At 44.5% G+C, this 25,835-nt stretch overlaps 1 long non-coding RNA gene across 2 annotated transcripts in view; it reads left to right on the top strand.

The window, feature by feature from the left end:
• Positions 1-25,835, top strand: part of LOC108580897 — an 85,080-nt gene that overhangs the window by 15,300 nt on the left and 43,945 nt on the right. Inside the window, exons 1-2 of one of the 2 annotated variants that reach the window (XR_004176006.1) lie at positions 4,191-4,668; positions 19,230-19,354. This is a non-coding gene — a long non-coding RNA (uncharacterized LOC108580897). Of the gene's footprint in view, positions 1-4,190; positions 4,669-19,229; positions 19,355-25,835 lie in introns of those variants that run through there. The other variant, XR_001892492.3, reaches the window with a different exon arrangement.

The raw sequence follows: 25,835 nt of genomic DNA, 5'->3' as shown, positions 1-25,835 counted from the left end.
TCCTGAGCCTCTGAAATAACACTGGTCCATTGACTTCTTGACTTCTTGTGTGAGAAAAAAAATAAACTCCTAATTTGTTTAAGCTACTGTTTAATTAGATACTCTTTTGATCCTAGTTGAATCATAATATAGACAAGAAAGGTTAAAAAAACCAGAGTTGTTTAATATTTAACTGGTAGAAGTTTCAGAAAGAGAAAACAGATGATGGGTAGAAGAAAATTATTAAAGGAATAAGAGAAGAAAATATTACAGAACTGAGCTTTCATGTCTTGAAATGACACATTACCCTGAATGTCTTAGTCTGTTCCTGCTGCTATAGCAAAATACCACAGACTGGGTAATTCATAAGCAATTGAAATTTATTTCTCATAGTTCTGGAGGCTGGGAAGTCCCAGATCACAGCGTCAGTAGATTTGGTGTCTAGTGAAGGCCTGTCCTATAGATGGTATTTTCTTGCTTTCTTTTTTGTTTCTTTGTTTTTTTGAGATGGAGTCTTACTCTGTCGCCAGACTGGAGTACAGCAGTGCAATCTTCGCTCACTGCAGCCTCTGCCTCGCGGGTTCAAACGATTCTCCTGCCTCAGCCTCCTGAGTAGCTGGGACTACAGGAGTGTGCCACCACGCCCAGCTAATTTTTGCATTTTTAGTAGAGATGGGGTTTCACCATGTTGGCCAGGATGGTCTCGATCTCCTGACCTTGTGATCGTCCACCTTGGCCTCCCAAAGTGCTGGGATTACAGGCGTGAGCCACCGTGCCTGGCCACATATGGTATTATCTCTGGTGTTCTCATGGTGGAAAAGGTGGAAGAGCAGAAGGAATAAACGCTGCGCCCTCACGTGGCAGAAGAGATGGAAGGGCAATGGGCCTAGCTAGTTCCTTCCAGCCCTTTTATAAAGGCACTAAATCCATTTACATGAGGGTGGTGGCCTCATGACCTAATCACCTTCCAAATGCCCCACCTTCTACTACCATTGCTTTGGGGTTTAAGTTTCAACATATGAATTTTGGAGTACACATATTTCGTCCGTGTATTTGTACATGGATTATGATAAAATCAATCGTTTAAAGTTTCAACATAGCAGATTTTTGGAGGACACATGCATTCAAATCTGTTTGTGCATTGATTATGTGCGTCTAAATGAATATTTTAAGTTTCAACATATGAATTTTGGAGTACACAAACATTCAAATCAATGTATTTGTACATTGATTGTATTAAATAATGTTTAGTTTCAACATAATTTTGGAGAGACTAAAACAATTCAAATCAATATAATTTATGCATGGATTGTATTAAATCAATATGTTTAAGTTTCAACATATGAATTTTGGAGGACACATAGATTCAAATTAATGTATTTGTACATTGATTGTATTAAATCAATACGTTTAAGTTTCAACATGTGAATTTTGGAGTACACAAACATTCAAATCAATGTATTTGTACATTGATTGTATTATTAAATCAATACGTTTAAGTTTCCAACATAATTTTGGGACGCATTTAAGTGGTGTGTGAATAATGTATTGTTGGGCTGTTTTAGAGGAACTAAACATTCAAAATCGGCTGTATTTGGCCATTGATTGTATTGAAATCAATAATATCTTTAAGAACAACATATGAATTTTAGAGGACACAAACATTCAAATCAATGTATTTGTACATTGATTGTATTAAATCAATATGTTTAAGTTTCAACATATGAATTTTGGAGGACACAAACATTCAAATCAATGTATTTGTACATTGATTGTATTAAATCAATATGTTTAAGTTTCAACATATGAATTTTGGAGACCTAAGCAATTCGAAATCAAGTATATTTTGCTTTATGGATTATATTAAATCAATATGTTAAGTTCAGCATGAATTTTGGAGGGAACTAGAAATTAAATCAGTAGCATTGTACATTGATTATGTCGTATCAATATGTTTAAGTTTCAACATATGAATTTTGGAGGACACATACATTCAAATGGCACCAGGTCACTGAAAATCACCAGGAAGTAGAATGGAAGTACTTCACAGTTTGCTTTCAGATAAATGTCAGAAAATTGGCTTTACTACAATAAAATAATATGTAGTAAAAAGAATTAACAGTGCATAGATATGCAAAAGATTTATCAATAACTACTAAACCCCAAATGCTATGTTTTAAGAAGATGGGGACTTGGAGAAACATAGTAGAATCCAGGATATTCATTCAACAAAATATGTTTAGTTTGGATTACTGGTTCATACTTGGAAATTACTATCATTTCTTTCTGTCTGTTTGTTTTTTGCCTGTTCTCTGTGAACCTAAAAATTGCTGTGATTTTGTCAGGTTCCTTTGAAAGATTATGTGCTCTGAAATGATACAGACCTGGTTCTGGTCTCAGCTGTAAGGTGCAGACCTTTAACTTCCCTGCAGTTCTTTCCTCATCTGCATGGGTGTTTTAGAGCTTATTGTCAGGACTAACTGTGATTCTGTGTTTAAAACTTCTGCACTAACTATCAGCGAAATACATATTAAAACCACAATGAGATATCACCTCACGCCTGTTGGAATGCTGTGATCAAAAATATGAAAGACAACAAATGCTAGCAAGGTTGTGGAGAACAGGGAAGCCTTGTGCACTGCTGCTGGGAATGTAAATTAACACAGCCATTGCGGAAAACAGTATGGAGGTTCCTCAAAAAATTAAAAATAGTACTACCATATGATCTAGCAATCCCACTCCTGGGTATATATATCCAAAGGAAATAAAATCGGTATGTTGAAGAGCTATCTGTACTGCCATGTTCATTGCAGCACTATTCACAATAGCCAAGATTTGAAACCAGCTAAGTGTTCATCAACGGATGGATGAATAAAGAAAATGGGGTTGGGTAAAGAAAATATACCACGGAATACTATTCAGTCTTTTAAAATGGAGGACATCCTGTTGCTTGTGACCCAGATGAACCCAAAGGACATTATGCTAAGTGAAATAAGACAGACACCGAAAGACAAATACTGCATGATCTCACTTACATGTGGAATCTTAAAAAGTTGAACTCATAGACGTAGAGAGTAGACTAGGGGTTACCAGGGCTTTCAGGCTTGTTGGGGGGCAGTTGGGAAGATGGTCAAAGAACATAAAATTTCAGTTAGACAAGAGGAATGCATGTTTAAGAGATCTATCGTACAACATTGCAACTATAATTAATAACATATATTTTTGAAAATCGCTGAGAGATTTTAAGTCACCCCCAAAAATGATAACTTTGTGAGCACGTGTATATGTAATTAGCTTTATTTAACCATTCCACAATGTATACATATTCCAAAACATGTTGTCCATGACAAATATACATAATAAAATAAAAAAAATCCTGACACGGAGCTGGCATTTCTGAAATGCTAATTCCTGGTAATGCCATTTCTCAAATCAAGACTCTACCTGCATGTACATACCACAGTCTTCCATCTTTACTCTGTTTTAGTTCATGAGAGCTAGAGTTTCCCTCAAGATTTTCTAGTTTGTTGGTTTCCAAACTGGGATTCCCCCGCTCTCAGGGCCTGAGAAAGTTGTAACTAGGGTCTGTGGGTTGGTTTCAACATGCTGAAATCCTAACAAAAGTCATTCATGGATGGGAGACCAGGTTAAGAAAGGATCAAGTGTCTTTGCCTTTCTCTGTGATATGGACTCATTGTGGTAACTCTGGTTGCATCATGATCATCAGAAGGCCTGCCTGACATTTACACGTCTGATTCCTCAAGACAGAAAGCTTATTAAGCTCCTATTTTAGAGATGCATTTTGGTGGGCAACATCTTTCAAAAACATGGAATTTATGGGAAAAAGTAGAAAGAAGTTAACGAATCTAGTGCGTTGGGATCCACAAAGTTTAGGTAACTTCCCAAGGTCCCACAGCAGGTTGGTAGCAGTGCCAGGACCAGAACTGGTTTCTCCTGATGCCTCATAGCCTGCGTGTTCCACTGCTTGCCATGCCATCCAGACCACCTTCTTTTCCACCCGGGTCCTTCATGTCTATCAAATATCACCTTGGAAACAGGCTTTTAGTCAGGATATTGTAGGGTCAAGGGCAACTGAAGTCTCCTCTACACTAGGACCCCAGGAATCTTGGTAAGGGAGAAGGTATTTCCGACCATTTATTATGATTTGTAAGTTCAGCCAGAAATTTTTCTTCTACTTCCTTTCTCAATTAGGGAAATGTGTGCTTTAGAAGATTTTAAATGCTTGGTTACTTAAGAGAGAAAGAAAACTCTGTTGCTTGTTCATACTATTTGTGTTTTTTTTCCATGCAAAGACAGGAGGTTTTCAGCCAAGGCAAATCAGAGTGGCTGACATTCCCACGGGAAAGTGAGCCGGGCATGAGAACAGGATGTGTACCTGTCTGGAAGCCGGAGCCTTTGATGTACATCCACAAGGGCCCCGGAAGGAAGCTGTTTTGATAAGCTGTGGCCACCAGGTGGCGATACACACACGCTGTCAAGTCCAACAGTTTTTCAGACCTGCTGGATTTTTCCAGATTACTGAAGCAGGAAAAAAACAAGAAAGACAAAACGGGTCTAGTACTTCAGCTCAGAATAGTTGAGTTGAAAAGAGGTGGAGAACCCCCCAGACAGCTTGCTCTCTTCAGTCGTGTGGCAGAGAATGCCCTTGGTGCTCTTCGGATTCTTTGAGTAAGTGTGGAGCTGGCTGGCTCCTCAAGGGAGTGTGGAATCAAGACGTGGCCGGTTCCGGCTGCAACAAAGTCCCGGTTTTTCTGCCAGGGCGACAGAGCTCCAGCGTCAGGGCTTCGGCAGAGGCGGTCTCTAGGGCGCAGCAGCTCTTTATTCGGACCAGTCTAACCTTAAGGGGAACGGCAATTTCCCTTTCTATATGGGGAACTCATTTCCTTTGTTGCTTTCCGTATTTTCCTCCCAGGGTCCTTTAATTCCAGCCTGGTTGGGGCCTGGGAGGGGGGATGGATGAGGTGTGAACCAGCAGTGCCCTTTCTTCCTTATCGCTCCGCCCCCAGGCAACACCCTCCAGCACCCAAGCCTACCCCCTTCCTCCGACGGAAAAGTGCACATGGCACATCCGTGTCTGTCCACATGCTGGATTTCCCGGCCAGTTCTGATGTGAAATATCTTGAAAGTTTGCTTTCAAGGGGCCACTTTGTATTAAAAGAGGATTAAAAAAATAAACAAAATCCCATACCTCCAATCTGAAAGTCTTTTCTTGGTACCATAAAAAACTGAGCTATCAGCCCTCTGGTACCTTCTATTCCAGGCCAAAGGCCACTGCCTGGTGGTGACGACCAACGTGGGGGCACCCAAACCAGCTCCCACGGCATCTCTTCTGACAATCAGTGACTCCGGCAGATTCTAGCAGCACCTACACAGCCAGAGCCACACCCAGGCACTTGCTTTGCTGCAGTTTGGGAGGGATCAGTGTTCCAGAGCAGCGGCTCACCAACCTTAGCATGCCTCAGTTGCTGGGCTCCCAGAGTTTTTGGGTGAGTGGGTCCAGGGTGCGGCTGGGAAATTGGCATTTTTAACAACTTCCCCCTGAGGCTGATGCTACAGCCTGGGGACCACACTTTGAGAACCACTATTTCAGAGCAAAATGCTGGTGTGGGGAAAGGAGCAGCAGGAAACAGCCGATGGCTGTGGTGTGGCCGGTCTTTCTCCCAGGCGGCGGGGAGGGGGGTTGTGTGTGCCAGGATCGCAGGGTCACCAGGAGGGCCGGTCCTCTGGCGCTGCTGGAAATCCTTATCCCTCCTTTCTAGACTAGTAGTTCTGAGACTTGGCAGCACATTGGAATCACTTTGGGAGCTTAAAAAAAAAAGTACTGATGACTGGCTCCTAGCCCCAGACGTCCTGATTTAATTGGTTCGGAATGTGGTTTGGGCCCTGGAAGTTTTAAAAGCTCCCTAGGTGTTTCTGATGTGTAACCCAGGTCGAAAAATCACAGTGCTAGGTCCACTGCATTCTTATATCTAGTCCCCAGTGAGTGTAAGTTCTCACCACGCATTCTCCAGCTGTCTCTCATACCGCCCTGCCTCAGGCTGAAAAACACTGGCACCTGTCTCTGAGTGCTGACTTCCTATTTATCCTTCAAGACCCAGGCCAAATATTTTTCCCATGGTGGAGACTTTTCTGGCTTTCCCTAACAGTTCATCTCCTGAAGCACTCTGGATACACTAGAACTATAACCTTTATCTTTCACTTCATTGCAATTACATTCACGTGCTAGGTAAGGATGTTTCAGTCAAAAACCGACTGTATGTATGAAGGTGGTCCCGTCAGATTCTAATGGGGCTGAAAAATTCCTTTCACCTAGTGACACTGTAGCCATTGTCATGTTATAGTTCAATTACTTTATTTTAAAAATAAACTTAGTGTCGCCTAAGTGTACTGTGTTTATAAAGGCTACAGTAGTGGACAATAATATCCTAGTCCCTCACATTCACTCACCACTCACTCACTGACTCACCGAGAATAACTTCGAGTTCTGAAACAGCCATTTTGGTAAGTGCCCTATACGGATGTATCATTTTTAATCTTTTATACTGTATTTATACTGTACCTTTTTCATGTTTAGATTTGTTTAGATACACAAATACTCACCATCGTGTTACAAGTGGCTATGATATTCAGTACAGTTACTTGCTGTACAGGTTTGTAGCCTAGGTGCAATGGGCTATACACTGTAGCCTATTTGTGTTGTAGGCTGTAGGCTGTACCATCTAGGCTTCCGTGAGTGCACTCTGTGATGTTCACACAACAAAATTGCCTAAGGGTGCATTTCCCAGCTGTCTCCCTGTGTAAAGCCCTGACTATATTTGTGTTTATATCTTCCCTCCCTACTTGGTGGTTAATAAAACTTTGTAATTGAATGAATCCCATAGTTGGAGATAATGTTAAAAATGCACAGGTTCTGTTTCTTGTATTGTTGTTTTAGAGACAGGGTCTCACTCCGTTGCCCAGGCTGGAGTGTAATGGTGCAATCATGGCTCACTGCAGCCTTGACCTCCTGGACTCGAGATCCTCCCACCTCAGCCTCCTTAGTAGCTGGGACCACAGGCGTGCACCACCACGCCTGGCTAATTTTTGTAGTTTTATAGAGATGGGACTTCACCATGTTGACTTCACCAGGCTGGTCTCGAACTCCTGGGCTCAAGCAATCTGCCTGCCTTGGCCTCCCAAAGTATTGCAATTACAGGCATAAGCCACTACGCTCGGCTATTGCACAAGTTCTGGATAAGGAAGTTTATTAATATCCGTTCTGTACAATGAACCTAGTGCCTCTAGTGGGGTCAGACTCGGGTGGGTGCTTGAGAAGCAAAGTTGAGTGAGCAGTGCACACTGCCCCTGAGGAATGAATTCCTCTGGAGGCTGAGCTCTCTGAGGCTGCCTGTGCTTTCGTCATGAAATTTAGCTTGGGAACTGCTTTCAGAGATACTGACCTGGAGCACAGAAGGACCTGGGTCTCCTTTCTGTCATGCTCTTCTGCGGCTCTCACCACCCACAGGATTAAGTGGGTTTCTTTGCATGTCTTTCATGAACTTGCCCTTGTCTACCTGTCCCAGATATTCAATTCCTTGACCCTGTTTAACGCTTGGATCCTAGTTCCCTGAACACACCATGCTATTGCCAACTTATACCTTTCTGTTCTCCTAAGATGACCTTCTCACCTATTAGGCCAGGTAACTGCCAAGGCTCGTGGGCCTTCCTGACCCCCAGGCTGAGTGCCTTCTCCTGTGTTATATTCTCTTAGCATTTTATACATACCTCTATCATTATGTGGAAATAATCCAAATTAGTTTTTTATGAGCCTGGCACACAGTAGGTGCTTTATAAGTGTTGAACTGAGATGAATGCTTACAGAGTGATTCTCAAACTTTATTCTACCTATGCACCATTCACATGCAAAACACACTCCCGCACTTTATATTATGCATGGGACATAGTGTTTCTTCGTCCAGGGTAATGAGTTTAGAAGAGGTAAGCACATCCTTCCGGGGGAATCAGGATATGAGTGGGAGGTAGGCTGGGACTAGTTAGAAATACCCACCTCTTGCCACCTAGATTCTAATGTGTGTCTTGTTCTCAAGTTGAGAGCTGCTGAATTACTATAGGCCAGGTGGTGAGCTAGGCACTTTTAACATTATTTCTAGAATGTTCACAACAGTCTTGCTAGTGGTTATTATTATCCTCATTTTATGGATGATGAAACTGGGGTTAAAGGATTTGTGCAAGCCACATAGCTGGTGTGCTAGACCATTCTTGCACTCCTGAGACTGAGTCATTTGTAAGAAAACAGGTATTATTGGCTCACGGTTCTGCCGGCTATACAGGAAGCATAGCGACAACTGCTTCTGGGGAGGCCTAAGGATGCTTCCAATCTTGATGGAGTGCAAAGTCGAAGCAGGCATATCACATGGCAAGACAGGAGCAAGGGAGGGAGAGGTGCCAGACACTTTGAAACGACCAGATCTCACTAGAATGAACTCACTTTTGTGAGGACAGCATCCAGGGGTTGGGGCTAAACCATTTATGAGAAATCCACTCCCGTGCGCCAGTCACCTCCTACAAGACCCCACCTTCAACACGGGGGATGATAATCCAACATGAGATTTTGGCAGGGCACATATTCAAATTCTCTCAGCTGGTAAGTGACAGGTGAATGCTTGGACACACTACTTTCTGATGTGTTGCCATGCCTGTTTCCTCCAGTAGAACTGGGTTTCCCCTTAAGGGCATGGACTTGGTCTTAGTAATTTTTATATCCCCAGCACCTGACACAGAGCCTGCTGGCAGAAGGTCTTCAGCAAACGAGTGTTGAACTGAACTGAATCATTCTTGGTCATTTCTCTCTGCCGCCTAGCTAGAAATGTTTGGGATGACACGTTTAGACCTGGTGCTGCAGTGCCTTCATCTCCAGAGCCTTCATGGGTCAAATAACTGAGTCTGTCCAGACGTATCATGACAGCTCTGTTTTAATGGATCGTCGTCTATTGCCTATTAAAACCTTGTCGGATTCTAATTTTACAGTTCCCCCTCCCTATGTCAGGGTTGGATTATACTTCTTTCTGTTTTTGTTCCCTTCTGCCATTCTGTTTACACGATCCCTTCTGTGGACAGAGCCTTTTTCTAGTTTTCCTGGTGGAATTCCATCGGTATCACCTCTGGGACGCCTTCTATTGACTGCTTTTGTTTCCTTCTTGTCACATGTTGAGTAAATTTTTTTTTTCTTTTGAGATGGAGTCTTGCTCTTGTCGCCCAGGCTGGAGTGCAATGGCACGATCTCAGCTCACTGCCACCTTCACCTCCCGGGTTCAAGCAATTCTCCTGCCTCAGCCTCCCGAGTAGCTGGGATTACAGGTGCACGCCACCACACCCGAGTAATTTTTTGTATTTTTAGTAGATACAGGGTTTCACCATGTTGGTCAGGCCGAACTCCTGACTTCAGGTGATCCACCTGTCTTGGCCTCCCAAAGTGCTGGGATTACAGGTGTGAGCCACTGCGCCAGGCAGAGTAATTTTTTGTTACATGCCAAACATTATGGGCTTTATTGTCTTCCTTTAAAGAGCATTGCATTTGTTTTGGCAGGTGGTTAGTTTGTTGGTGGGTCTGCTTGACGTCATCTGCCCTGGTGGAAAGGGCGTCCTCTTTCCACCAGGTATTCACAGTGAGTAGTTAGACTTGGAAGCATGTCTCTGGCCTTCCTCACATTTCGAACAGCAGCACTGGAAACCAGCTCAGCTTCCCCCCCCGGTGCCCAAACCCAGTTCATGTGTCTGCTCCGTAAATCCAGGAACATGGTACCTGTAACCTGGGCTGTGCACCCCAAGGGTGAGAGTAATACACAGCTGTGCCCCGAAAAATCAGGGTGAGAGGTGGCTTGAGCACCTAGAACCTATTCTATTAGAATTTCTGTGTCCCCCAAGTTTGCTTTTCTTCTTCCTTCATTGTCACCTTCCTCCCCTTCATCCAGAAACGCACAGCCAGAGCCTCACACGTGTGATGAGGGCAGCTGTACCAGAACTCCATTGCCATGGTTTTGTTTCATTCACCGTAGCACTGAGTTAGGTCAGGTCTAATTCTACCATCTTGCTGTTTGTTCTAGATTTTCCCATCTATTGTTTGTTCCTTCCCGCCGACTCTCCTGTCTCTTTTTGGATTAATGAAGTGCGTGTGAGTATTCTATTTCCTCTATTGACTTCTGACCTACAACTCTGTTTTATTTCAGTTCCTTAGCTGAGCACAGTCTGACTTGAATTAGTAAGACTTTATTTTTGCTTTAAGCGGACAATGTAGTTTAAAGAAATTTAAAAATAAAGTGTTCTATAGTGACCACATAGATTTACCATTTCTGGCACTTTCCTTTGCATATTATAGATCTGTTTCTGTCTGGTATCATTTCCCTTTGGCTTGAGGAACTTTCTTTAATATTTTTCATTGTGCAGGTGATAAGTTATCTCGGCTTTTATTTATTCATTTTGTCTTCATTCTTGAAGGATATTTCCACTGGATGTAGAATTCTAAGTTCGCCGTTCTTTCTCTTTTAGAACTTCAAAGATGTCATTCTGTTAACTTCAGGATTGCAACGTTTCTGATGAGATGTCAGTAATAATTCTCATTATTGCACCACTGGAGTTAGGTGGGATTTTTTTTTTGTCCCTTGAAGTCTTTTAAGATATTTTCTTCATCATTGTTTTACAACAGTTTGGCTATGATGTGCTTAAATGTGGTTTTCTTTGTGTTTATCTTGATTAAGATACATTGAGATTCTTGGATCAGTGGATTGGTACTTTTTTTGTCACATTAGGAGGTCATTATTTTTGGAAATATTTCTTCTGCCCCAATTCCTCTTTGCTTTCCTACTGAGACTACAGTTCTGTATCTGTTAGACTGGTTAATGATGTCCCATATGTAACTCAACCTCTATTCTTTTATTCTAGTCCTTTTTCGCTCTATGTGCATCAATTTGAATAATTTCTATTACTCTATCTTCAAGTCTACTAATCTTTTCTTTTGCAGTGTTTAATCTGTTAAGCCCATCTTGTGACTTATTTCAATTATTTTAGACACGTATATATATATACACATATTTTTTAGGCAGAATCTTGCTCTGCTGCCCAGGCTGGAGTGCAGTGGTGCAATCTTGGCTCACTGCAACCTCCATCTCCTGGGTTCAAATGATTCTCCTGCCTCAGCCTCCCCAGTAGCTGGGATTACAGGCTTCCACCACCATGCTCAGTTCTTTTTTTTTTTTTTAATTTTTTATTTTTAGTAGAGACAGAGTTTTACCACGTTGGCCAGGCTGGTCTTAAACTCCTGGCCTCAATGATCTTCCTGGCTGGGCCTCCCAAAGTGTTGGGATTACAGGTGTGAGCCACCATGCCCAGCCAGTTAGTGTAGATTTTTGAGTCCCGTGATTTTCATCTTGTTTCTTTTCATAATGTCTGTTTTCCAATGAGTAACTGTTTTTCATTCCTTATGTCCATTTTTTTCCTTTCAATTCTTGAATATATTTAGTCATTTTAAAGTTTTTGTTTGCTAATTCCATCTGTATCACCTCTGGGATTCTTTCTATTGGCTACTTTCTAGTCTATTTGTTTCCTCCTTGTTCCACATTGAGTAATTTTTTATTACAGGTCAAACACTATGGTTTTATTATCTTCCTTTAAGGATCATTGCATTTGTTTTGGCAGGTGGTTAATTTATTGGTGGATCCGCTTGGATCCATTATTGAGTGTTGGAATTTTGTTTTGTTTTGGTGGGTCCAGTGCGGCCCCTCTCTAGTGCTGGGGTAGCCCAGCTCCACAGGTGTGGCCTTTCCCGGGCCTCTGTTGAAAGCCCAGGCTGTTTCCACCATGGACACTGAGAACACAGTGTCTCTTCCCATCGTGTGACCTCTGGAATCTTCTGTTCAGTGCACAGCTCCTACTACCTATTGTTTCCCTCTCTCTCTCTCTCTCTCTTTTTTTTTTTTTTTTTTTTTTTTAAGAAACAGGGTCTCACTCTGTCACCCAGGCTGGAGTGCAGCGGCACAATCTTAGCTCACTGCAGCCTGAAGCTCCTGGGCTCAAGGGATCCTCCTGCCACAGCCTCCCAAGTAGCTGGAACTATAGGTGCATGCCACCACACCTAGCTCATTTTTAAAATTTTTTGTAGAGATGAGGTCTTGCTATATTGCCCAGGCTGGTCTCGAACTCCTGGGCTCAAGCAATCCTCCTGCCTCAGCCTCTCCCAAGGTGCTGGGATTACAGGCATGAGCTACTGTGCCTTGCCCCTGCTACCTATTCTCTACGAGGCTTTGTGAAAACGTTATCCTGTACGTGTGCAGTTTTGTTTTCAACTAGATTCAGGTGGTCTCCTCTGCAGATTTTTGGATTTCTGCTCTGTGCAGCTCCTGCCTGTCTCGTACCCTGTCCCACACGCTCAATCCCTGCAGCAGCCCTAACCTTCGGTCTCTTTCCTCCATCCTCAGTTTGGGCTTCACTTCCGCGTGCTGTGGTTGGAAAGTCCCAGGCAGGAGGCCAGAGTAAATGTGGGTTTCACCTCTTGTGTTTCTTCTCTCAAGGGTCACATCCCTGCACCATCTGTAGCGTTGCACCTGAAAACAGTTTCATATAATTTGTCCAGTTTTATTGTTGTTTATGGCAGGAGGGCACAACCAATATCCCTTACTCTATCGTGGTGACAGCCACAAGTTAGACAGACATCATTGGTTTATATTATAGTTGAGGGAACCAAGGCTAGCAGCACAGAAGCACTTTGCTCAAGATCACCTTGGAACCAGCTGGGTAAGGACTGGGACTCAGGTTAGAGCCCATTAGAGCCCCAGTAGAGGCTCTTGACGTTACCTCCGCTTTTTGTTTCCCAGTTTCCTTTCCTATCTTGTTCCCCTTCGAGGAGAATATACGGTCATGTTGTGTCTACCTTAGTATCTCCAATTCTATCATATTTCACATTGACTCTCATTTTCACGGCTTTGAACTTGCCTCTGTCTTATCTGGAAAATTCTACATTGTAGACCTCCTCCCCTTTTTGCTTCCATTTTTGTCAGAATATCTATGTTGCTTATTAATTCTTGTAGTTTCTCAGTATCAAGCACTGTGCTTGGCACATAGACATCTCTTGATAAATGTTTGTTGATGGGACCAAGGAAGACATGAGTATCATTTTATCCTTTTTTTTTTTTGAGACAGAGCCTCACTTCTGTCACCCAGGCTGGAGTGCCGTGGTGTGATCTCAGTCACTGCAACCTCTGCCTCCCAGGTTCAAGTGATTTTCGTGCCTCAGCCTCAGTAGCTGGGATTATACAGGTGTGCACCACCATACCTGACTAATTTTGTGTATCTTTAGCAGAGATGGGATTTTGCTGTTTTAGCCAGGCTGGTCTCAAACTTCTGGCCACAAGTGATTCACTCGCCTTGGCCTCCCAAAGTGTGGGGATTACAGGCGTGAGCCACTGCGCCTGGCCTTATTCATCTTTTGACCCTTTTCCCCATGTGTCATTGAAAACAGGTGCGCTTCGAGGCCCAGATGAGGAGCAAAAGTCTGCAGGCGTTGGCAGGGAGAGCCCCAGGCGTGGCGTGCCCTTCACACACAGCCAGAACATGCTTGTCTCTTGACACGGGCTGTTGGCTGAGAATCCATGCATTTCTTTATTATTCTTGTCATACTGGAATTAACCTACAGTCTCTTTTTTTCGCTTTCTATATCTTTCCTTCTCCTGGCAACAGTTTCATAAAGATCCCCTTCATTATCCATTTCAATCATGCCACTAAAATCTATCCACTTCTTTCTTTTAATTTTACCATCACTCTTCCCCCCTACATTTCTAGCACACACTGGAATCTTGTATGCAATGTATTTCTGCTGTATCTTTCTCTTTTCCCCATTTCCATCTCTGGACACTATTCTAGAAACCTCTCTGTGGTACTTTACAATTCATCATTTCGATTCCAATGTATTCATCCTGGTTTCTCTGTTTATTGCTTTGCTTGAGGGACTCTGCTTATCTCTTTAAAGCCTTTGATTTCAGGGCCACTTTCCTTGAGCATCTGCTCACATCATTTTCTTCCTTGCCCACCACTGCCAGCCTGGGAAGATCAGAGGCCTGCCCTCCCCCTGATCTCTCCTCTTTTGTTTTTAATCCCTTCTTGTTCCATCGGGAATTTCCTCCCTTCTTTATACCTCTGCCAAACTTAGGTTTTCAGAGGTGAATTTTGGCTGTTGCCTTCATAAAATAAAAATGGAAACATCATTCCTGTTACACGTCACAACCTCTGTTCTTTCTTGTCCATAGACACTGGCCCACCCTCCTGGCTCAGTTTCCATTTGGTAGCCATGTGGCAGCAGCTGGCATGTGTGTTTAAATAAACCCCGTTCGGTTCTGTACTCTTGAAACCTGCATTATTTGGTGTGTTGGGCACTCTTCTTAGATTTCCCATTTCATGTTTTTCTTAAGAATCCGTGGAAATCTTCCTCTACTCCCTCCACCTGTACCTTTCTTGTAGCGTTTAGGAAGCGGATCATATGTTTATACATGGCTTTTCTCTTGAAAATTTCTTTAAGGGGCTATAAGGATTTCTTTTGGGGAATATGCATTTCCATGAAGTGAATCGTTTTGCTTCTTTAGGTCATAAGCATTGTTATGTATCCTCAGATCCAGATCCTATAAATCTTTGGAAGGTCCCTATAATACACTGTAAGCAAAATATTTCACTTTGAAAATTATCTGGTAAGGAAATCCACAGACCCAGTTCCTTTCCTAGTTCCTGGTGAATAAACTGCTTCAAACAGGTAATACCTAGATTTCTTACACAAATGTATGCCCAGTTTTTCTTTCCCTAGGGTCCTTTAGGTCGTACCTCTTACCTTCTTTTTAGTGTTTCTTGTTTCACATTGCTTCTCTGAATTACTCTTTATCCTCTTTATATGAATTTAATTAGGCTTTGAAGGCTTCTTTTAACATTTCTTTTTCTTTGCTTTCTTTTTTCTGCCCTTCCTCCAGGGCTTGGGATCCATCCATTCACAGTGAGAATTTCTTTTTTTTTTTTTTTTTTTTTTTTGAGACGGAGTCTTGCTGTGTTGCCCAGGCTGGAGTGCAGTGGCTAGATCTCAGCTCACTGCAAGCTCCTCCCGGGTTTACGCCATTCTGCCTCAGCCTCCTGAGTAGCTGGGACTATAGGCGCCCGCCACCTCGCCCGGCTAGTTTTTTGTATTTTTTTTTTTTTTTTTAAGTAGAGACGGGGTTTCACCGTGTTAGCCAGGATGGTCTCGATCTCCTGACCTCGTGATCCGCCCGTCTCGGCCTCCCAAAGTGCTGGGATTACAGGCTTGAGCCACCGCGCCCGGCCCACAATGAGAATTTCAACAGCGATTCCTCCCCTACTTCCTCTTTCATGGACCTCACAGAACTTTCCTCCTGGAGCCAGGCTTGCTGGCCCCGGTTCCTCTTCTCATTAGAAGCGATCTCTCCTAGAGTCCTTCTTGCAGCACTGACCACTACAACGTGGCTTCTGTTTTCCCTTTTCCTTTATTTCTACCACCCGGTGAAATCAGACTTCTCCTCTGCATTTCCCTGAAGCTCTACTAATACCCTTTTCCTTCCCTCCCCATCTCAGGTGGCTTCCTTGAGTTCACCAGAGCAGCTGTCCTCAGCTTCCCTTTGCCGTTTCTCCTCTCACTCTGCACCCTTGAACCTTTGAGTCCAGCCCCGCTGGTTCAGGTCATGGCATTAAGGCCTGCTCTTGGGCAGTGTGCCTAGCCTTTCTCCAGCGAAGGCCACACACTAGGTAATTATGGTTTTATTTTATTATTATTAATTTTATTTTATTAATATTATTTTTCTGTCTCTCACTGTGTCGCCCAGGCTGGAGTGTAGTGGTGTAATCTTGACTCACTGCAACATCCACCTCCCAGGTTCAAGCGATTCTCCTGCCTCAGCCTCCCAAGTGGCTGGGATTATAGGTGCCTGTCACCACGCCCAGCTAATTTTTGTACTTTTAGTAGAGACAGGGTTTCACCATGTTGCCCAGGATGGTCTCAAACTCCTGACCTCAGGTGATCTGCCTGCCTTGGCCTCCCAAAGTGCTAGGATTAAAGACATGAGCCACCTCACCCAGCAGATAATTATGTTTTTATTGTCAACACCTGCATGTTTCACTGCCTGATATGCTCACATGATTTATGGAACCTCATCTTTTTCCATTTCCCTTAACTCTACTGGAGTATAGTTGACAAATACAAATTGTATATAGTTAAGGTGTACAACTGATGTTTTGATATATGTATACATGATTAAATGATCACACAGTCAAGCTATTAACATCTCTATCACCTCACATAGTAGTCATTTTCTCTTATTTTGTGATGGGGGTATTTAAGATCTTACCTCTTAGCAAGTTTCAAGTATACAATACAGTATTATTAACTATAGTTACTGTGCTGTACAATAGACCTCCAGAAATTATTCATCTTGCATAACTAAAACTTTTTACCTTTTGACCAATATCTTCCCATTTTCCCTGCCTATTATCCCCTGGCAACCACTATTCTACTCTCTGCTTCTGTGAGTCAGACTATTTTAGATTTTTCCCATAAGTCAGATCATGCAGTATTTGTCTTTCTGAATCAGGTTTATTTCACTTAGCATAATGTCCTCCAGGTTCATCCATGTTGCAAATGACAGGATCCCGCCCTCGGCCCTTTAAGGCTGAATAATATTCCATTGTATATATACACTACATTTTCTTTATCCATTCATCCATTGATGGACATTTAGGTTGTCTCCATATCTTTTGAGCCTCATCTTTTGCAGGCTTTCATCTTGTACAGAAAGTATAAGAAAGTATCTCAAACTTTTCTGATAACAGTCCAGTTTTCTATTTCCCAGTCTAAACTCCATAGTAGCCAACCATTATTGGTCTACCAAGATGGTTAATACCTCGCCAAATCTCATTAACAGAATCATAATGTCGTTATGAACAAAGCTCTCAGATTTCACCAGACAGCTATTCTAGTGCTCTGATCCCTTTTTACTGCTAAAGTCTCTCAAATACATCAGATTTCTGAATATTCTGATGGTCTGAACTTACTACTCATTTCTAGGAAGGTCTGCAAGTCTGTACTTTGGGTTCATGCATAATGAATGAAAACCAGGGTCTCCACCACAGGTCTCAGACGGCAAGGGGTTTTAGAAGGTGCTGCATGATTGCTATTTCCATTGACTGGGCAATAATGGAGAACTCTTGCTACGTACAGTTTCCTATAGCATCTGGAGCAAAGCCAGAACTTTGACATGTTCTCTTCCAGAACTTCTCTAAGTTTGGGGACCTCATGATTTTTAGTGTCCAGACCCATGGGATCAGGACTTCTTTGTTTACATTTATGGTTGGTGTTATGGTCGGTAGAACTGATGACTATTTAATTGGTGCAGTAAGAGGCCACCCTGCTTCAAACCCACTGGGTCCATATGATTGCATCAGCAGGTATTGGGTATGACCCCTAAGAGCTCTGTTTCCTGCGTTGTGAGACCCTGGCTTCAAGACACTCCTGTTAAAAGGCAAATATCCTGGCCGGGCGCGGTGGCTCACACCTGTAATCCCAGCCCTTTGGCAGGACAAGGAAGGTAGATCACAAGGTCAGGAGATCAAGACCATCCTGGCTAACACGGTGAAACCCCGTCTCTACTAAAAATACAAAAAATTAGCCGGGCGTGGTGGCGGGCGCCTGTAGTCCCAGCTACTCGGGAGGCTGAGGCAGGAGAATGGCGTGAACCAGGGAGGCGGAGCTTGCAGTGAGCCAAGATTGCACCACTGCACTCTGGCCTGGGCAACAGAGCAAGACTCAGTCTCAAAAAAAAAAAAAAAAAAAGGCAAATACCCTCGAAGAGTCCTATTAGATAATTTCCTAGGGAGGGGCCTGGCCATTCCATTGCCTTTGGAGTCAGATGAACATGGATTCCCATTCTGGCTCTTCTACTTACTAGGTGAATGATCTATAAAGTCTTTGAGCCTCCGTGTCCTTATCTGTAAAAACAGGCATAACAAAACCTACTTCATTGGATTGTTCTCACCGTTCAGTGAGGGCTTTGGAAGGGTATTGTTATGACAAAGTGCTATGTAAAGGGCAGTAAATTGTCCCTCTTTTTGTTTCGTCCTCTTGCCTTAACCTTCTGGAGTGTGTATGTAGAGGAGGGTCTCGCTGGCATCCACGACATACAATAAATAAAGAGTCAGGTTGGTTATAAGAATACAACACTTGGGGCAGATGGAAAAATTCGGCCCCAAGGTAGAGAGGGCAGCATAGGGCTAAGGGCAAGAACTATGTGAAATAGGCCAGGCGCGGTGACTCACGCCTATAATCCCAGAGCTTTGGAAGGCCGAGACGGGTGGATTGCTTGAACCCAGGAGTTTGAGATCAGCCTGAGTAACACAGTGAGACCACATCTCTATAAAAAATAAAAAAAATTAGCCAGGTTGTTGTTGTTGTTGTTGTTGTTTTGGAGGGACTAGAACAGTATTAAGACAAGAAAGCTGCCAGATGCAGTGGCTCATGCCTGTAGTCCTCAACTTGGGAGGCTGAGGCAAGAGGATCACTTGAGTCCAGGAGTTTGAGGCTGCAGTAAGCCACGATTGTGCCACTGCATTCCAGCCTTGGTGACACAGCAAAAGACCCTGCCTCTAAAAAAAAAAAAAAAGACAAGGAAGAATGTTAGATTCCAAAGGCAAAGGTATAGGACATAGAATTGTGCACAGAAGGTCAGGGGGCTCAGGGAAGGTAAACGACGCTCACTCACCAACTTTGCTCAGGACAGACCCTCGTTTTCTCCTTGATGTTGAGCGTATTCACGTTAGTCTCTCAGCCTAGAATGAATGGAATTTATTGTGTTAAACTGGTGAATCAAAGGGACATGAATGCTAACTGAGGAACAGCTGTGAGACTGCTGTGGGATCCCAGTTGTAGCAACTTGCTCAGGTGTCTGCATGCAGTGTTGGTTGTCAGAGGAATGAGATCGAGTTTGGGAGGGCTACCTGTTATCCAGGTAATCTTGGATGTGTTTCCCAGCCTCTCTGAGCCTCAGTTCCTAATATTATCTAATATTACTACTTATATCACATACTCTTTATAATGATTAAGTGAAAATACTTGATCACTTTAAAGTTCCAAACAAATCTTATTTTTCTATAAAACTTGTATGGAATATTATTAAAGTCCAATCATTTGTGTGTTCCAGATAAGGAAACCGTAGTCCGAAGAGATTCAATGAGTGTTCGAGGCAATTAGCGGCAGTGGTGGGAATGGAATCCACGGCTCCAGGGAAGGGAGTGGAGGCAGGACACTGTGAGCCTCTCAGGCCAGGTGAGTAGGTTCTGACCAGCCAGGGCCACTAAACTGGCAGCGAGGGGGGTCCGTGTGTGTCAGCTGTTGGGTGAGGAGAGCAGGCACAGAATGAAGTCTTTCATAAGGGAGTTACCGCTTGGCCGTCTTCCCAGAATGCCTGCTAAGCCGAAACTGCCCAAGGGAAGGGGCCTGTGTTGATCCAAGAATCCTTACTCTTGTGAATTTGGATGGACTGTAGGGACATCAGAGGAGTTGGAGGAGGTGTGATTTTCCTCCTTTAGCCAAGCAGGAGTGTGTTAGATGGGACTGAGTAGGGAGGGGACCAGGGAGCAAGGTGAGGGGAGTTCATCCCAGGTGCTACCCGGGCCTGGCCGGCAGAGCAGTCCTATGTGTGTAGGGGACAGATTCCTCCATGTGAACCATCACCTTGTCTTTAGTATGTTGCAGAGGCAGGGCACCTCTTCTCAGGGATATGGGACGGACAGCTGCTTCCTAACATCCTTAGGAAGATTTTCCCTGGAAAACGATGGACTGAGACAGGAACACACTCAGGAAATAAGAAGGAGAGGTGGCTAAATACCTCACGGTTTTTGTTTTGTTTGTGGACCACACGGGTTTGAATGCTTGAGTTCCTAGCATTTTCCCCCACTCCCTTTTTCTCTCTTACCTGCATTCTCTGGGGGCTTTTTAGGGTTTCTAATTAGCCTTCCTCCTGCCCCCACCAGGCTCCCTCCACTGTGAGGTGCTGCAGACTCATAAAGCTTGTGACTTCACCTGGAGCTCGTGATTCATTCTGGCACCTGAAAAGCCTGGGACCAAATGATTCCTGATTTCTGCGTTCTCCTTGGGTTCCAGAGGGCTTAGGGCTGTGGTATAGGAGAGGGGCTCTGAGAAAACTCAATGTTAATTTTCAGGATTTTTGTGATCTAGTTAATATCACACGGGCCACTTGAAGTTGGCCAAGGTAGGAGAGTGTTTCCACCACGGGAGTTAGCAAATGCTACGAATCAGGAGCTTTTTTCCCCAGATACTTGGTTGTTAACCTTTTACCAGCATGCTGCTTGCTAAGGGAGGGGTGCAGGATTCCGAGAAGTTTTTGGAGCAGTTTTTATTCAAGTTCCCAGAGACCCCCTAGAGCTCCCCAAGAAGGTTCAGTGGCCTAATACCCTAATTCCAGGCACCAATCTGTTTGGGTGTTGGATACCCTGGGAGAGACGGGCAGGGGAGCCAACACTGAGTGATACTCTGGGCTGGACAGTGACCAGGCTCCTTCTGTCCCATGCTCCTGGCTCCCATCACCTGGTGTGACTAGGGAACCACTCCAGGGCAGAACGGCCACATTCTTTAATGTGATGGCAAGGCAGGCCCAGGGCTCTGAGCCTCCTTGGAACTCCATGCCAGGACCCTCCTCTTTCCCTTCCTTATCTTTGGATGGCAATCACACAAGACCCAGATGTCAAACTGTCTCTAATTCCTAACCAAGGCATGTGGGGTTTGGCAGGCCCCCAGGCATCTGACTATGACTTTGAACCACCTTGACCTTGTTTGTGTGATCAGCGCCGCAGGCATTGTACATGGGCTCTGCTTCCTCCTACCACTCCAAAACTTTCTCTCCCAACCCGCCATCTCCAACTGCTCACGGACACAAATCACAACACAACAAAACAAAAATGTATAAACCAACAAAGCAACAACAAAAACAAATGTAACTCCCCTCTAAACGGGAAACCACAAACAACATCCTCTCCCACCACCTCGGGGGGGAAACTAACTTGCTGCCTTCCAGAAATGATAGAAACATGCTATTGAAAAAGCACTCAACACATGAATCACGCGTCCTCCCACGACTTCATCTGCATGAAAACAGACAACTGATTTGCTTCCATCCCTAGTTTTTCTGCCCAGAAGTTACTATCTTTTGGTGGCCTCAGAACTGGTGGCTCCAAGAGATGGCTGCTGGAGAACATGCCAGGGGCCTGCTGGTACTGACATGTCCCAGGAGAGGGGAAGGCGGGACAATGACTGAAAGACCCAGTCTCGGAGATGACCGGTGTGGTTCCCTTGTCTGCAGTTTCTGATGGGATCAAGAGAGGGTGATGGAGCTGCCCAAGGTCATCCTGGGAGTGAGTGCAGAGATGGGACAGAGACAGAGCCGGTCAAGTCCTAAAGTTCCATTCCAGATGTTACAGTTGGCAGGGCTTAGACCAGGCTGTTGCCCTCACAGTACGGGCACATCATGCCCAAGGGAAATGAGGGCAGCTGAAATATCACTTTGCATGGGCAAGAGCCCAGCACAAGAATCGAATACTGTGTGTGGATGGGAATCCTACACTGAACCACCAGTCGCCGCCTTTCCTGGGAGTCAGATTTCTCCCCTGTCTCGGGAAGGGCTTGGACTAGATCAGGAATTGACAAACTATGGCCCACACGCTAAATCGAGCCTGCTGCCTGTTTTCGTCTGGCCGGCAGACTGAGAATGCCTTTTACCTTTTTAAATGATTGAGAAGGAGAGTAACGTTTTCATAATGTATGAAAATTACATGAAATTCACATTTTGATAACCATAAATCAAATTTGATTAGAACACAGCCATGGCCATTGTATTATGCATTGTCTATGGCTGCTTTTGTTGAGTGCTTGTGACAGAGACCGCATGTGGCCCACAGTTGAATACGTTTACGGTCAGACTAGATGACTCTGCCAGGCCCTTGCGGCTCTCGCATTCTAGACAGGGCACTTTTAGGGGTCTTTCCATGGGCCCTGTCAACCTCCAGTATGCTTGTGAATCCTCCAGTGGTTTCTCAGTGCTGCTTCGGACCCCTTGTCCCGGTTGGTTTCTCGGCAGGGAGCACAGAAAAATGGGAAGAAGGTGATTCTGGACAGGGAAGAGGGAACTATTATGATTCTATTTTGATCAACCAAGAGCAAGATGGCTGCTGACGTGTACTCTAGTTTCCCCAGTGTCTCTAAAAGCTCACACTCATGGCAGAATTTCTAGTGGGCTTGAGACAAGGACCAGCCTCTGGGAAGGGTCTTTATCAGAGCAGACTCTCAGGAGGGAAAAGACCTTTTTTTTTTTCTTCTGAGTTTCCTTTTCCACTCTCTGCCTTTGTGCGTTACAACAGATCAGGAGACACGAATCTGGACAGTTACGCAGCCAGGGAAGGGCCTTGGATGAAGCGCTGCCCTGTGGGGAGCAGGGTCCTGTGGTCAGCTCCTCCCAGCCCCGGTGCGTCCTGGACCCGGGCCTTGCTCTTTGACTCCCATGTCCTGTGCCCACTTGCTGTGTTCTGTGGCTGGGGCCTGTTTACTACACTCCACCCGCAGCTGTTTCTTTAACCATAGAGACCAAGCCATTGTGAAAATTCTTCCAACTACAACTTGTGGGCAGTTATTATGACGCCGCCACCGCCGCTGCTTTGCCCCTCTCATCACGGGAAAATAAACAAGCAGACAGCTCGGGAGAGCCCGTGGCACAGAAGATGTGGTGATAGAGGATGGTGTGGGGGTGAGTGGTGGGCACAGGGAATTGTCTTCATCCACAAATGCACAGCAAGGCCAAAACACAGCCCAGAGTTTCTTGGGCCACTTTTTTACCCTTCTGGGAATCTCCTCTAAACCTCACCTGACAAGTGGCCTCGAGTCTCAGCACTTTCCCTCATCAAAAAGTGCTCTTCTTTCTTCGGTGACTGCTGTCGTGGTCTCCTCACTCTCCACCTAGCATGTCATGTCTGTCTGATTCTCTCCAGGCTGAACATCTCATTTGTCGTGATTTCTTTCTCTCTCTCTTTTCTTTTTTTTTTGAGACATGATCTTGTGCTGTCACTGGGGCTGGAGTACAGTGGCATGATCATGGCTCACTGCAGCCTCCAACTCTTGAGCTCAAGCAATCCTCCCACCTCAGCCTCCTGAATAGCTGGAACTACAGGCACATGCCACCACACCCGATAATTAAAAAATTTTTTTTGCAGAGACAGGGCCTTCCTATGTTGCTTAGGCTGGTCTCAAACTCCTGAGCTCAAAGGGATCCTCCCACCTTGGCCTCCCAGAGTGCTGGGATTACAGGCGTGAGCCACTGTATCTGGCCTCATTGGTCATGATTTCTAGACCCTCCATACTCTTCTTGCCCTTTTGGGGGCGCCTCCAAGAGACACCTAGGTGTGGTGGACAGAACACAAGCTTTTCCAGGGGTTTGAATACTAGGCCTTTAGCTGTGTGCCTTTGGAGAAATTACTGAAATGTGCTGAGCCTCTGTTTCCCCAGATTTAAAAGGACGATAATAATTACTTTATAGCATAATTGTCATGACTAGATGAGATGAATGTACAGTATGTCTGGCACAAAGTAATCCCTCAATAATAATATTTATACACCACTTCTGCCACATTTGTTTCCTTTAATGTAGCTGCTAGAATCTAACACACTATTCCAGACAAGGCTTGAACCATAGTGAGTACGGCGGGCCCATTTGATCTCCTAATGCAGCCTAATGTGATCTTGGCTTTGGTTGTTGTTGGGGACAGTCACACTACTGGGAGGGCAAGTTGGGTTGGTGTCAAGACACCCGGGTTCCTTTCCAGTTCATTCATTCCTTTCCCATTAAATCTTCCTCCCACTGTGTTCCGTGCGGCAGGGATGCACTGGTGGAAAAAAGACAGCAGTACTCCAGTGAGACAGCCAGGCAGTGTACAAAGAGTAACGTGCAGCATACAGTGCCATGGAGGGCCAAAAACTATAAAGAAAAATAAAATACAACACAAAGTAAAGCCGGCTGAGGGATTGGAGGGTTCGGAGGAATTCTGACAGTCACCAGTTGGGCAGCCGCGTAGAGCAAGGGGATTGACTCAGGTCTGTGTTTTCAAACAGTGTTCACTGAGAAGAGCCCCCAGGAGTTTGGGAGGGTGCCTCAGGGGTCTTCATAAGATAGCAGGGAGGGGCGAATTGGTTGAGGGCTGACTTGTTAGACCCCTTTCCCTTACTCCTAACCAGAGCGGCACCTTTAAAAAATTTCTTTTCCTGGCTGGCCGCGGTGGCTCACACCTGTAATCCCAGCACGGTGGGAGGCCAAAGCGGGCAGATCACACGGTCAGGAGCTTGAGACCAGCCAGTTGGAGACCAGCCTGGGCAACATGGCGAAACCCCGTCTCTACCAAAAATACAAAAATTGGCCAGGCATAGGGGCATGTGCCTGTAATCCCAGCTACTCTGGAGACTGAGACAGGAGAATTGCTTGAACCTGGGAGGCGGAAGTTGCAATGAGCTGTGATCATGCCACTGCATTCCAGCCTGGGTGACAGAACAAGACCCCGTTTTGGAAAAAAATAAAAAATTCTTTTACCTACAGGGCCTCTGCATGAAATTCTAATTGATGAATGTTATTGTTTGAAAAGAACTTGAGACTCTCTGTATTGGATAGTCCTCTACGTTCTCTTCTAGCTCAAAGATAAGGAATTACTAGGAGTTTTTCATCCGAACTGCTGCTGAACCAGATTTTCCCCATTGTGCTAGTGATGGTGCTACTGTGAGTGTAGCATTTACACTAATTGGGTGTGTATTTTTACCTTCTTAGTTTCGGTCTATCCATCTCATAAGCCAAGATAATTTTGGAACATGAATTCTAGCATTCTACATATTAGTGATACTTTCCAGCTTTGGTTTTATCTGTAAATGTTTTGGGTACCTTTTTTACCTTCATCCAGGAAGTTTGTAAAAGCATCAGTTAGGACAGGGCCCAGGGCTGAGGCCTTTGCTTCTCTAATAGGGATCATCTTCCAGGTTGATCCGACCATACTCAATAGCCTTTGAAAGGTATATGTTCAAATGGCTACAGACCGACTGAAGTACAATAGCCTCCAGCCAATATTTCCCCCTTTCATCTCCAGATCATCTTCTTTTCTACACGTATTTAATCCCACTATCTGTCAAGCTCTGGGATTGACCTGGGGAAACAAGGTAAATAAGACACTGGGATTCACAGCTGGTGGACAAGGTGGAAACAGAGAGTAGTCCTCCTAGCAATGTCATGAGGGCTAACTGGCGATGTGCACCAGGAAGCGAGGGAGGCCATGCCCAGCTTTGCTGGCAGTGTCCAGGAGGTTTTCTCAGTCAGGAAGACATTACAGATGATCTGATTCAAAAAGGCATCCATGAGAAATGTCCAATGCCATATGAAATCCAGGTACAACCTCTCTGGCATCCTTCTGATCTAGGTATTCAATATATAATTTGAAAAAGTGGAGAGCATCTAAAATGCCAGGGAGCAGATGAAATTGAGGTTGGAGAGGATGGAGGCCAGTCTTTGAGGGCAGAGACAGCGGAGGAATGGTCATAGAAGTGGAAGTGGCGAGGAGAGATCTTAGGTGGCAGGAAATCAGGACTTGTTATAATAATAAAATGAAGCGGGAGCGAGGCAGAGTAAAGAGCAATGCGTCTCTCGAATCTTTGTGTCCTGGGCACCAGCGGGGCTGATGGTGTTGGTACTCAAGGGTACGAGGAAGGA

This window comes from Papio anubis, chromosome 9 (genome assembly GCF_008728515.1).
Source record: "Papio anubis isolate 15944 chromosome 9, Panubis1.0, whole genome shotgun sequence".
In the NCBI taxonomy this organism is placed as follows: Eukaryota; Metazoa; Chordata; class Mammalia; order Primates; family Cercopithecidae; genus Papio; species Papio anubis.
The sequence above is the reverse complement of the archived record's forward strand: the minus strand, read 5'-3'. Positions and strand labels throughout refer to the sequence as shown.